This window comes from Vicugna pacos, chromosome 10, assembly GCF_048564905.1.
Source record: "Vicugna pacos chromosome 10, VicPac4, whole genome shotgun sequence".
Taxonomy (NCBI): Eukaryota; Metazoa; Chordata; class Mammalia; order Artiodactyla; family Camelidae; genus Vicugna; species Vicugna pacos.
In genome coordinates, this window is record NC_132996.1 from 53,780,531 (window position 1) to 53,793,265 (window position 12,735).

At 36.7% G+C, this 12,735-nt stretch overlaps 1 non-coding gene across 1 annotated transcript; it reads right to left on the reverse strand.

Moving 5' to 3' along the window:
* Positions 1 to 321: 321 nt before the first annotated feature.
* Positions 322 to 394, reverse strand: TRNAV-CAC (transfer RNA valine (anticodon CAC)). Its single transcript has one exon. It is a non-coding gene; the product is annotated as a tRNA-Val (tRNA).
* Positions 395 to 12,735: the final 12,341 nt, after the last annotated feature.

Genomic DNA, 12,735 nt, shown 5'->3' on the forward strand with positions numbered 1-12,735 from the left:
AGCTTTCTCTCTTTAACTTCTTTCATTTATTGTTTAAATAAACAGTGATACTCTTTGAGCCAGAGAAGCATAGTAGGGTAGTTCATCATGATGAATATGGTCCTAAGGCATCACAGAGTCAGTGTCAAACGAAGCCATCTATAGAATTGGGTCAGTCCTAGTCTTTCTGCACTGGAGCTTCAGATCTCTCCTTGGGTGCCCCAAAGGGTATGATTCAGGCTGGCTACACGTTGAATTTCTAGTCTGATTCATGTACTTGTAATAGATTTATTTTGTTTTGTTTGGGGTGGGGGATAATTAGATTTAATTACTTATTTTTAGTGGAGGTACTGGGGGTTGAACCCAGGACCTCATGCACGTGAGGCATGCACTCTACCACTGAGCTATACCCTCCCTCCATGCACATATAATATATTTGTATTGAATATATTTGAAACCTAGACATAAAAATATTTAATATAGGAAAAGACCCACAAAATACTACAGTTGCTTACATTTATTTACCAAACATTTGTTATGTTTCCCAAATGTCAGGCACTATCCTAAGGGTTGTTCAAATAATAATGCCTCTAACCTTTATAACGCGTATAAACGGTTGGTTGCACTGTTATCACTGTTACGAAGGTAAGGAAACTGAGATGTCAGTTGTTAACTTATCCCGAGTCACACAGTTTATGTGCAGCAGAGCTGGGACTTAAATACAGAGTCTGGTTACAGAGTTTGTGTCTCTAGATACAGTTGCTGTGCTAATCTCTTTCTAGGGAATGGCACTGAGTACATTCCAGCCTAGTGACTTCATTATTCATTCTTATGGTTAAATAAATTACAGTGGCCAGGAAAGACCTGGAAATCGCTGGTTATCGTTAAATGGGAAAAGTCCCAAGTTAGACGTGCCTAATAGCAATAATGCAGTATTTACTGAGTAGTTACTGCATGACAGCTACTGCACTAGCACGTTTTTATAGTTTCTCATTTATTCCCTATCACAAACTTTTGAAATAAATGCTGTTCTCGGTCTGTGTGTCTAATCCACAAATGACATGATTCTTTGAGAGGTTAATTTGCCCAGAGCCATCTAGTTTGTAGGTGCGAGGGTGAGCTTAAACCCAGTCTCATACTCCAGAGCCTGTGTGACGATACAAGGCACATTCAGTTTTTGTGAATTGTCAATAATGAGACCTTTGACTAATCAATTGTCCTACCATTATTAGGTAGTTTTCCTTAGGAATAAAGTGTATTCCTTAAAGCTGTGTAAAAATAAGTACAACATATCATGGTTCAACGTTGCTGTATGCTTTTAACAGTGGTCAGCTGAAGGGTCAGGTAAGATTTTCATCGAGATGCCACTATAATTGGTCCCGCTGCTTTTATATGTCCCTGTTCCCTCAGAAATAATATAATAAACACCATAGAAGGAAAATAGCTAAGTCTGCAACTCTTATGTCTGGTGAAAATAACAAAAAAGAACTCAGAATTTGATTATGTTATTTTAGTAATTGTTTCACTAAAGGGAGTGAGACTAAATTCACTCATGCTTACTAGGCTCTCTTAATTTTCTATCAGAAAAGATTTTTAAAAACAGTAGTCTTTATATTGAATCAGTGCTAAAACTAAAGAATACTATGTCAGAGCCTCCAAATTCAGCCGGCTGCTTCACAGAAAACATAATAACAGAGTTCTCAATTTAATGCATTGCCTTCAAGTGAACATCTCTTTCAGCATTCTGTATATAACAATGCCAGTCCACATTTTTGTTTGAGGCGACTCCAATTCAGATAGCTGGCGATCTTATTCTTTTCCTTATACACTTAATTTTTTAGTAGTTATAGAATTCCAAATTTGCTTTCCTAATCAATGGCATTTTAAAAATAAACGTGTTTTGGCATAGTGAGAATAATATTTATTTAGAGTAATTTACCCCTATACAGTGGAAGAAAAACTTTGCTATGTTCCTTATTTTTTTATTATTATTATTTTTTTGTGTGTGTGTGTAAGAACAGAGTGTACTATCAAATCCAGGGTGTGCATGTGTGTGTGTGTGTGTGTTGCCATGTGAGTGTGCGTGCGTACTAATGGCTTTTCCTACATGTGCCAGTACTATGAAATCGCATCTCTGAAATGGTCCAAAACGATTCACTTGAATCTGTTTCACAGCTGTAACTGATACGGATCATATTAACAGAATTCTGGCCACCTTCCGCTGGGGATCCCTTTATAAAGCTTAGTGTTAGGCGTTAGGCGAGGTACATTTTCTGATTCTATTTATAGTTATCATTTCCTGTGAAAATGTCACATCTGTTCAAGCAGATTCAAAGTAAATATTTTGCCTTGAATTTAATGGGAACACAGTAAAAACTGTTAATTAAAAAATAGATGATTCTTTTGCTTTTGCTTTAAGTTTGAAATGTTCACAATGAATGGTTGGGGAAAAAATGAAAGCAAGAGAAACAATTAAATCTTCATAATTAACTTTCGAGGGTACAAATACTACACTAAATGCAAATAAATAAATATGTAATATATGCATATATGTGTATGTATATTTAATATTGAAGCTCAGAAACATTGAATTGTTATTGCTTTTCTAATGGGTAAGCATAGAGTTAGCCAGCAACAAATTATCGGCAACTTAGACCTACATTATCCTTTATAAAAAAAAAAATCAAAATCCCTAAATCTTTGTTTTTATGTAAAATATCCCAAAGTTTAGAATAGGGCCCCCTATTGGATAAATATATATTTTCCACAAACTATGGCAATCACTTACATATTTTTTACTAGGAGAAACTAATTTTCTGTCTTAAAATTTCTAGGGTGATATTCTTTGCCTAGTATATGTGAAAAACATTGCTTGTTCTGCTGAAGAGAGATGCCAGGCTTTATTTCTGAAATGCTGGTGGTTGTAAGACCCTTTGGAATTTACAGAGCCTTAGTCATCATTAAAATGAAATAAGGATCTGCATCTGAAGACACTGGACCCTGAGAGGGGTAATGCAGAGGCTAATGTAGCTTACTTCTTCAGGGAGTTATACACTAAGCTCCGAAAATAAACCCAAATGGAAGTAGGAAACCTGCCAGTTTTTCAAAAATCATAGAAAATAAGTTGCTTCCCTTGGTTATTCTTTTAAAAATTTATTTAAAAAAAAAGAACACTGTCCCCAAGTGAGCATATTTTGATTTCAAAATTCTAAAAGTTGTATGATAAGGCTATAGTTAAAGGAAAGCTGGTTGGTTGGTTGGTTGGTTTAAATCAGCTGGTAAATGCTTAAATCATTTTTTCAGGCTTAATTTCTGAAAGATGGGTGCTATCTTAAATTTGCAAGTAGATAAATCTTTGTGTCGGTCTTGATACTTTGAGTTCTCAGATAAGATACAGCAAGGATGTGAGACGGTCCTTCCCATAGTCAGGGCTTCTTACCTGGAGTGCATGGACAGGTCTCACGGGGCCCAGAAACACCTAAAATTATTTTCTAAATCATACGTGTATGTGTGCCATTCTAGGGGGAGTGTTGCTACCTTTCGACAGGTTCTTCTAAGGTCCTTGGCTCTGAAACATTAAGGTTCTTGACTCTCGAAATTATTAAATACAAACAAGTTTAAATATTAAGCAAGTTAATAAATGTCTACAATGTCGACTTTTTGACTGAGTTCTCAGAAGAGGCCTCCAGAAAACTGTAATTTCTTAGTATTACTAGCTTACTATTCAATACGACAGCTGAAAATAAAATCCCACCAAATATTTTATGGAATCAGTTTATGACTTCATCCCGAATCCATTCAGTTATTCTGATTTTCATCAACTTAATCCACTTGTAAGAGGTGGGAGGGGGTGTTGTGACAGATGAGGGAGTGGTCCTGAGAGCCCAGTGGTCTGGATGAAAGTCTCAGTTCGACCCTCACTGTCCATGTGACCTCAGGCAAAGGATTTGGCCACTCTCAGTGAAATAAGAACAAAACCAGAATCAATTTTATAGTTGTATTCTGAGAAGTAAATGAGGTCATCCCCATGATGTTGGTTAACAGTGATCGCTCATAATAGTATGTATCACTAGTGCATACAAGGTGTGCCTCTGAGCACTTTATATTAACTCCTTTAACCCTCGTGACAACTCAGTGATATAGGTTTTACTGTTATGCCTATTTTGCAGATGAAGAAACTGAGTCATAGAGATATCAAGTAAGTAATTTGATCATGGTTACATACTTCATAAGTGGCAAAGTCAGTTCAGACTCAGTTTGGTTCTATGTACCGCATTTAACCACTGTAGCTTTCCATTATTACCATAGTGTCTTTTTAAAAATTTTACTGTCTAGCATACCTATTATTGACATATATGTAGAAGAAATCACATTATGAGAATTTGTTTAAAATGTTCTTATTTATGTAGATTACATCAAGGCATGGTTCTTTGTAGTATCTGGAGAATTGCTAATTTTTTCCTTGTTTTTTCTGGAGAAAAATGGCAGCTAATGTTTGCAGGCTGTCAATACCAAGTATATTTTCTAAAAAGAACAGTCACATTCACAGCCATCCTCTAACCACTCACATAGGATTGAATAAATAACCAGGGTCAGTTTCATGTTAACAATGAAAGAAAACAGTTTGTAACAGATGAGAGATAGTTACAGATTATTTGTGAAACAGAACTAGAGCCAGTCAGTATTCAGCATAGTCAGAGATGGAATTGAATGGAGTCCTAATGTAGTGTTTTAATTACCATATTAAATGTATCTGCTTTGCAGAAAATAAAATGAGTATGTCTATAAGGAAAAAAAACTTTCTGGGTTTTACCTCAGATGAAACTGTACTAAAGTAATCAATTTCATCTGTAGGTGCAGGAGTGCAAATTATATATTTTCTTGTTCAGCAGCTATTCCAGACAATAAAATATGATGGAATATGTAATCCACTGGTTTATAAAGAAAATAAAGAGAGAGAAATGTGCAAATTGAAAACTTTTTCAAGATCTGCCCATGATAAATGAATCCAGAGAGAAATCTGTAGCACCATAATGACTGTTTAGAAGGAAAATAATGTGGATATGTAATGAAAAATGCGAAGTACCTGTTTTCTAGTGATTAAGATCATCTTATCCATATCAAGTACACGATGAGCTGCTATAAAAGGTATAGAATATATGTAAATTTTGACATATAAACAGACACCCTAAAGATTAAGTATAATTAAAGAAGAAGAAGAAAAAAAAAAAACTCCTGTCATATCCAAACCAAAACCCAAGCACAGATGAAGACCTGGATAAAGAGAGACCCTGCTGTTCTGAGCAAAGGAAGCCAGTGAGGGAAGTAAAACTGTCCATAAATTTGATCAGTAGAATTTTTCCTGACACATTGGATTTTGAAAAAATGTTTTCAAGTGCTGTGTTTAATTTTTGAGGCAGCATTTAAGTCCTCTGTTGGAAAAAAAAAAGATAATAAATGTCCATTCTCAATGACAAAATGAAAATTCGTTTAGAAAACTCTTAAATTCACATTTCACAGCTGCAGCCTAAGAGCTTAAAGCCTAATTTCCCACGACAGACCTTTCTAGCAGTATTTGCTGGCCCATCTACATTGTCACACTACAGATTGCAGATAGTGATTTCAGAGAAGGTGGGTGTGGAGGTGCGAGAGCAATGTTAGACTTTTTGACTGCAAGAGTAAAACTATATTCAGAATTAAAAGCAACAAAAGCAACAAAATAACAACAAAACACACAAAAACTGCACTGTTAAAAGGAAAAGAAGAAAGGACTGAGCGGGCAAAGTTGCTGTTATTCATCAAATGTTTAATGAGTATCTACTAATTGAGAGACACTCCTTAAAGTGTTGCATAATTACTGCAAGTGTTTGTTATAAAAACCCTTTGAGAAAAGTTATGCCATCTTCAGTTTGCAGAGATGAAAGAAGTACTGGGCAGTAAAATCCACTTTACTAAGATATCATTAGAGTGTATTTCTATTAATGTTAATATAACAAGAGAGTATAGAAAAGCAACTCAAGATGAATTTGTATAATACATCTTTCCTTTTACATCTTGTGCACTCTAGTTTTCAATCACCTATTATAAATAATGTTTATAACAAAGTAGCAATTGTAGCTTTCAATGGCAAAAGCCTGATAATTTAATCTTAAAATCCCAGATTCAAGTTTTCGTTCCTTCTCTCTTATTCTCGTATTTCTTACTCAAATACTTCTTCTTTTTTTTTTTAAGGAACAAGAGCACCTCTTGAGCTTCCTGGTTTAATCTTATGAGAAAGTTGGATAAGTAAAAGGATTGGACAGATCTCATTATTTGCATTGACTTTCGTTTCCTTATCTACACAGCTAATTAGGTCTCGTTTGTTAATTTTTGCCTTTATTTCTATTGCCTGAGTAGACTGCCCTATGAGAACCTTGCTAAGATTGATGTCAGAGAGTGTTTTGCCTATGTTTTCTTCTAGGAAGTTTATCATGTCTTGTCTTATATTTAAGTCCTTAAGCCATTTTGAGTTTATTTTTGTGTATAGTGTGAGGGAATGTCATAATTTCATTGACTTACGTGCTGCTGTCCAGTTTTCCCAACACCATTTGCTGAAGAGACTGTCTTTTCTCCACTGTGTATTCTTGCCTCCTTTGTTGAAGAATAATTGACCATAGGTCTGTGGGTTTTATTTCTGGGCTCTCTATTCTGGTCCATTGGTCCATATGTCTGTTTTTATGTCAATACCATGCTGTTTTGATTACCGTAGCTCTGCTGGGAGGGTTATTCCCCCAGCTTCGTTCTTTTTTTTTTTTTTTAACATTTTTTTTATTGAGTTATAGTCATTTTACAATGTTGTGTCAAATTCCAGTGTAGGGCACAATTTTTCAGTTATACATGAACTTACATATATTCATTGTCACATTTTTTTTTCACTGTGAGCTACCATAAGATCTTGTATATAGTTCCTTGTGCTATACAGGATAATCTTGTTTATCTATTCTACATCTTGAAATCTCCAGCTTCGTTCTTTTTCTTCAACATTGCTTTGGCAATTCTGGGTCTTCTGTGATTCCATTTAAATTTTAGGGTTATTTGTTCTAGTTCTGTGAAAAATGTCCTGGGTAATTTGATAGGGATCGCATTAAATCTGTAGATTGCCTTGGGCAGTATGGCCATTTTAACAATATTGATTCTTCTAATCCAAGAGCATGGGCTATCTTTCTATTTTTTTAAGCCATCCTTAATTTCCTTAATCAGTGCTTTGTAGTTCTCCGTGTGTTAGTCTTTCACCTCTTTGGTCAGATTTATTCCTAAGTATTTTATTGATTTTTGGATATGATTTTAAAAGGGATTGTTTCTCTTAATTTCATATATTCCCTGGACTAAAGCTAGACAATGAGCCATGGTCAAGGATTTTTCCCAGGTAACTCAAGATCCTCACAGATTTGCTGAGGAATGTAATAGAGTCATTCAAACTTATCCACCCAGATTCTCTGAATTGTATCAGCTAGTCATGTCTTTATTGGTGACGGCCAGGCCCAGTACTGGATGAAGACTGCTAATTAGGAAAATTCTGAAAGGTCTCTAGAATGACACCTGAGAAACCAGCCCACTAACTTATTATGTAATCAGGCTCGGGCAATTGCTTGGTGAGTTTATAGAGTAATTCCTAAGGTTTTTCCAAATCTTGTTGATTGGAACGCAATTCAAGCTTGCACACAAAAATCTGGTGAACCTGTTCATGACTGTTACAACCAACCTCATATTGTTTTTAAAGAAAATACTGGCTTTCCTTCAGATGTTTCCGCCAGGTAGTTTTGAACTCTGTTTATTAATGGGCTGAACTGGAACCTTTCCCTTCTAGGAAAAAGGACCAGGATGGGATGGGAAACTACATCCACTCCAGACTTAGTGTGGCAAAAACCAGCTCTTGCGCACTGAAGATGAGTCACGTAGGAGGAAGACCACCCAAATCGTTCATCTACAACTCCAGCAAATGAAGGCTCCTAAACAAATCCAAAAGCCTTCTAGTTTCTGCTATTATTGCAAACAGCCAGGGCACTGGAGAAGAGATGGTTACAAATTTAAACACTTTAGGCACCTGCACTGTCAGCCCTCCTGCCAGCCTTTCCAGAGTCCTCCCTATTCTCAGTGACTGGGCTCTAAGGAACTCCAGGTGCTTTTCCCAGTCCTCTCAATCAGCTTGGAGAAACGTTTCTCCAGATTGGGGGAGAATCACTTCCAGTCCTAATTGTTCCCCTTGTTCAAGAAGGATTTTGTTTTATTTAAGAATGCTTTTACTGCAAATAACAGATAAATTTACATTCATTTGAAAATGGGGACCTCATTCTTCAAATAGCAAGAAACCTGAAGGCAAATGTCCGCTGATACCGGTTTGAGACTCTGGATTTCTCTTTTCCTTTCCCTCATGGTCACAAATGGCCGCTGCGGTGTGACCATGTACGAGATTCCAGGCAAAAAGAAAGAGGCAGGGGTAGGGTGACTCCAGCATATCTCTAATTATATTTGCTTGGACAGAACTACATCACTTAGCCACTCCTGGCTGCAAGATAAGCTTTCTAGCCTTCATACTGTAACTCTCAAACAAAAAGAGTTGTTTTGGGGGCATTGTATGAACTAAAGTACAGTATCAGCCTTAAGTTTCTTCCTTGGGAAGCAAGAATATCACAAGCTGGAGGTGGTGATGGTGCATAGAGAAATAAATTCAAATATAGGAAGAAGCTCTTGACACTAGATATAACTGAGAACTTTCGGCTAGCTCAGAAAACTATTCTTCAGAGACACATATTTAACATATGGAATGTGCTTCGTACCATAGGGACAGGGAAGAATCAGTGAGGGTGTGAGGGCCACCCCGGGCACACACGGGTAGTCATGTTGAGAGAAGCCCTCAGCAAAACCCCAGTATTATATTTGTTTGAATTATTCAGTGCTACTAGGCACCGTTCCAAATGGATAACAACAGGACTGTATCCCTATTCAGGGGAAATCTGGGGACACAATTTAACGGGAATCACAGGAGAATTTAAGGAACAAACGGATAGTCCTTGTAAAGTTTAAATTACTCAGCTCCTTTCACATTGCCACTCCCTCTCAGTTGCAATCAGAGAAAAGATGCTTCAGACGATGTTGTACCCTGCCACCAGCGACATCTGCTGCCTACTGCAAGCAGAGCCATTTGTTTGGCTAAATAAACGCGTGACCGCAGGGAAATCACTCTGGCAAATTTACTCACATTGCTATGGTGTTTCAGTAATAAACCTGGGAATCAAGTTATCTTATGATACAGATGGCTGCAGCAGGATTATGCCACGGTGGGCTGTTGGAAATGAATTATCCAACCAACTAGTTTGGGTTCTAAAATGATTCTGACTTACTCTTGATAATTGGCTAGAACTTAATCAGAGTATTATCCCATCACCCTTAGTATGGTAGAGCCTCTAAATATTTCTCAAGTAATTGAGGGTTCAGACATAATTGAAATACTTGTATTTCTCTTAGGGGACTTTTGCAAGGCAACGGTCTCACTATTTTGTGACACTTAATCTCGGTCAAACTTGTTCTTCCTGGGTAAAGCAATTTATGTGACTTGTCAAATGATAGCCATTTATTTACCAGTGTTATTTCGATTTATTTACTTCGTTAAAGGGACTTAACACCACATAGTTTCTTATACTTATAACATCTCCCTGGGTATCCATATGGTATGGAACCACACTAATTGAATATATTAAAGTGATGCACAAATAAAAATAAATCTCCATTTGAACTGATGCACTCAGTTTTGCAATAGTTTGGAAATGTGCTCCAAGCCACTATTTACATAACAAATATAAGGGGTACGAATGTGGTAAGGAAAATTCTGAAATGTTAATGTCATTAATATTTTAACATATTTCTATAGGTATGTAATCATTTAAGAAAATCTACATCACTCTTTCATTCTGTTTTAAACGTTTATCAGATAGACGGATGAGAGAGAGAGGAAATGAAGCAATCTGACATTACTGCAGGTGTAGCCAGGCAAAAGGGAAACTCTGTCCTCCCAGAGCCCATAGCTGGGAAACAGTTCATACTTCTGAGAGTTCAAAAACCACCCACACTTGTTTACAAATTGTGCTTTCCTATGCATGATGACATTAATTTCAATTTAATAACAAGAAGTCCTGTGCTTATTTTTGAGAAGAAGAAATCTGAGGTGATAAATAAAATCTGCCCAAAGAAGAACACAAGGGAGAAAACAGGTGTAAGTGAAAAGTGATGCTGGGTTAAGACAGAATTGTGTTCCTGCCCACCAAGGAGCACTGTCAGTCTACAACAGCTTGGTTGATCTCTGTAAACAGAGGGTCAGGAGAGTCACTGTGGTACAAAAATGTTTCAGAGATGCTTCTGGATCAATAGCCAAAAAAAAATAGTGTAAACAGCCAGCAGAACATTCAGGACACTGTTTATCTGGAATGCTCTAAGTATATGACATAAGCAATTACGGGTTAAACCCATTGGTGGGTTGAGACTTGGCAGCATTCCCTGTAGGTTCCAGGGATGAAATCACATTCATATAATGCGTTTTGCTAAATAATGTATGTATCATTGAGTTCTTTTTTACTCTAACTTAAAAATAAAGAAAAATAAATGTAGCTACCGCAAAAGACCAGACAGTTGAATAAGAATCACACAAACTAGAGTTCTTACTCAGGACAAGCTTTATGAATCATTGTAAAGACGAAAACAGTCAAGAGGCACAGGCATTGCTGTACACCTGAAACTCATGAAATATTGTAAACCAACTATACTTCAACTTAAAGAAAAGTTTTTTCTTTTTCTTTTTTTTTTTTAAAGCACAGGCAAAACAGAGAGAGGTCTCAGACATTCAGGGCAGATCCATGTCCTTTCGTTCTTCGTTAACTTCAGACATATGCCTCACACAGTGGGAAGCACTTCGGTTATTAACATAAGCTATAATTGTAGCGCTTACTCAACACTCTCCAGGTAGCCATGACTCTTTGTATCATAGCTTCCAGGTTTCTTCACCATAAGCAATCCTAAATTTGTGATGCCTCGAAGAACACTCCATAAAGACGTATTCTCTCTGTTTTATTTACTAGAAGGTTCAGTTGGCAGAATGTTCACAAGGAGATTAGACTAGATTGTCTACCTTGTTTCTGTCCCTAGAGGGTCCCCAGTAATTGCGAGAAAAATGGATGGTAGACAGACTACTTTAAATTCTTTTTCCCAAGCTAAATTTATGAGGACTTTCAGTCTTTTATCATGAAATTATGAGTACACCTGATTAATGTGACCCTTCTTTCATGAAAAATTTGTAGATGCGTTTTCTATTCAACTGTGATTTGAGGGTTGTTTAAATAATGTTACAAGTAAGCTCCGAGTCTTTCTGAAAAAGAGCTTATTACCATATAAATGAGTGCCACAGGGAAATTCCTGGTTAATCTATGTACAATTTTTTTTAAAAGAAATATTCTGCATGGGTTAAGGGAATGTTCTTTTTTGTGTATGTTGACTAGTCTAATACAGAGATATATTACCTAAAATGTTTACATGTAATTAGGTACATTAAGTACAATTTCAAGGTACAGGTGTGAAAGTTAACTATGATTTCTGCATGTAGGGTGTAAATACATGTGTATGGTGAAAATAATTTATTTCATTTTGTATTTTGTTATTCCAGTAGTTCAGTATACAGTTACTTGATTCAGTTTAGTTGAAGAAACTTGCATGAAATGAGGGGCTAGCAGCATCAACTACATGATTCAGATCTAACTATGCAGTTTAATTGATTTGGTCACCAATTCCAGATCTGCTAATTATTAGCTGTGTGGCTCAAGAAAAATCATTTCTCCTCTCTGAACAGTTATCTACCATCTTTAAAAAAAAGTGCTTTATCCCTCATGTTTATCCATTCACTTTTTTTTCATGGAACAGGTACTTACTGAGCATCTGTTTTGTACCAGACTCTGCTCTCGATACTGGAGGAAATGGGCAGAATAAAAGAGAAATTCCCTGCTTTTACAGACAAAATGTTTAAGTCATTGTGAAGATTAAGAAATAGAATGTATGTGACTTCAGTAAACATCAACTTCGATTTTTTTATCTTCAAATTAATATTTTGTGTTCTTCCTTACATTATTAAAGAGAAATCCGTTAAACTGTTGTGCCGGGAACTCTAAACGGTCTGAGTTGACACTGCGCCAAAGCCAACCAGTTAGCCTGTTGCAGGTTCATAGTTACTGGCAGAAAGACAAAGACAGATTATTACTCAAGCCATAGCCCTAGCCAGAGTATCATCGTGGTGCTTGTTCCTCGAGCCCCAGTTCCCACAGGGCAATGCAGTGAAAGCAAGATCTTGTCTGCGCCTGCAGTGAGGGTGCATTATTGAAGAAGAACCCTGAGATTAGAAAGCTCCGGTCTCACGCAGGAGCTGCTGGCCAGTCTGCTGGGAGGGAGATATTACCTTGCTCACCTGGAATGCAAGCGAATCGGCTCTGGAGAGGAGAGAGAGATGTCTCTATCTTTACTGTCTGTAATGCTTCCAAGGGAGGGAGACATCTATCTTTATTAGCCTGGAATTTAAGTAAATGTGATCCAGAGGGGATCACTGTCTCCCTCTTTCCAAAGTGATTTGCTCACGCAATCATTTTTTAAAAGATAGTCTGAAACAAATTAACTGTTAATATCTGTGTATGTAGAAACATGAGAGACTTAGGGAAAATTATCCTCCAACAGCAAACGTGTTAT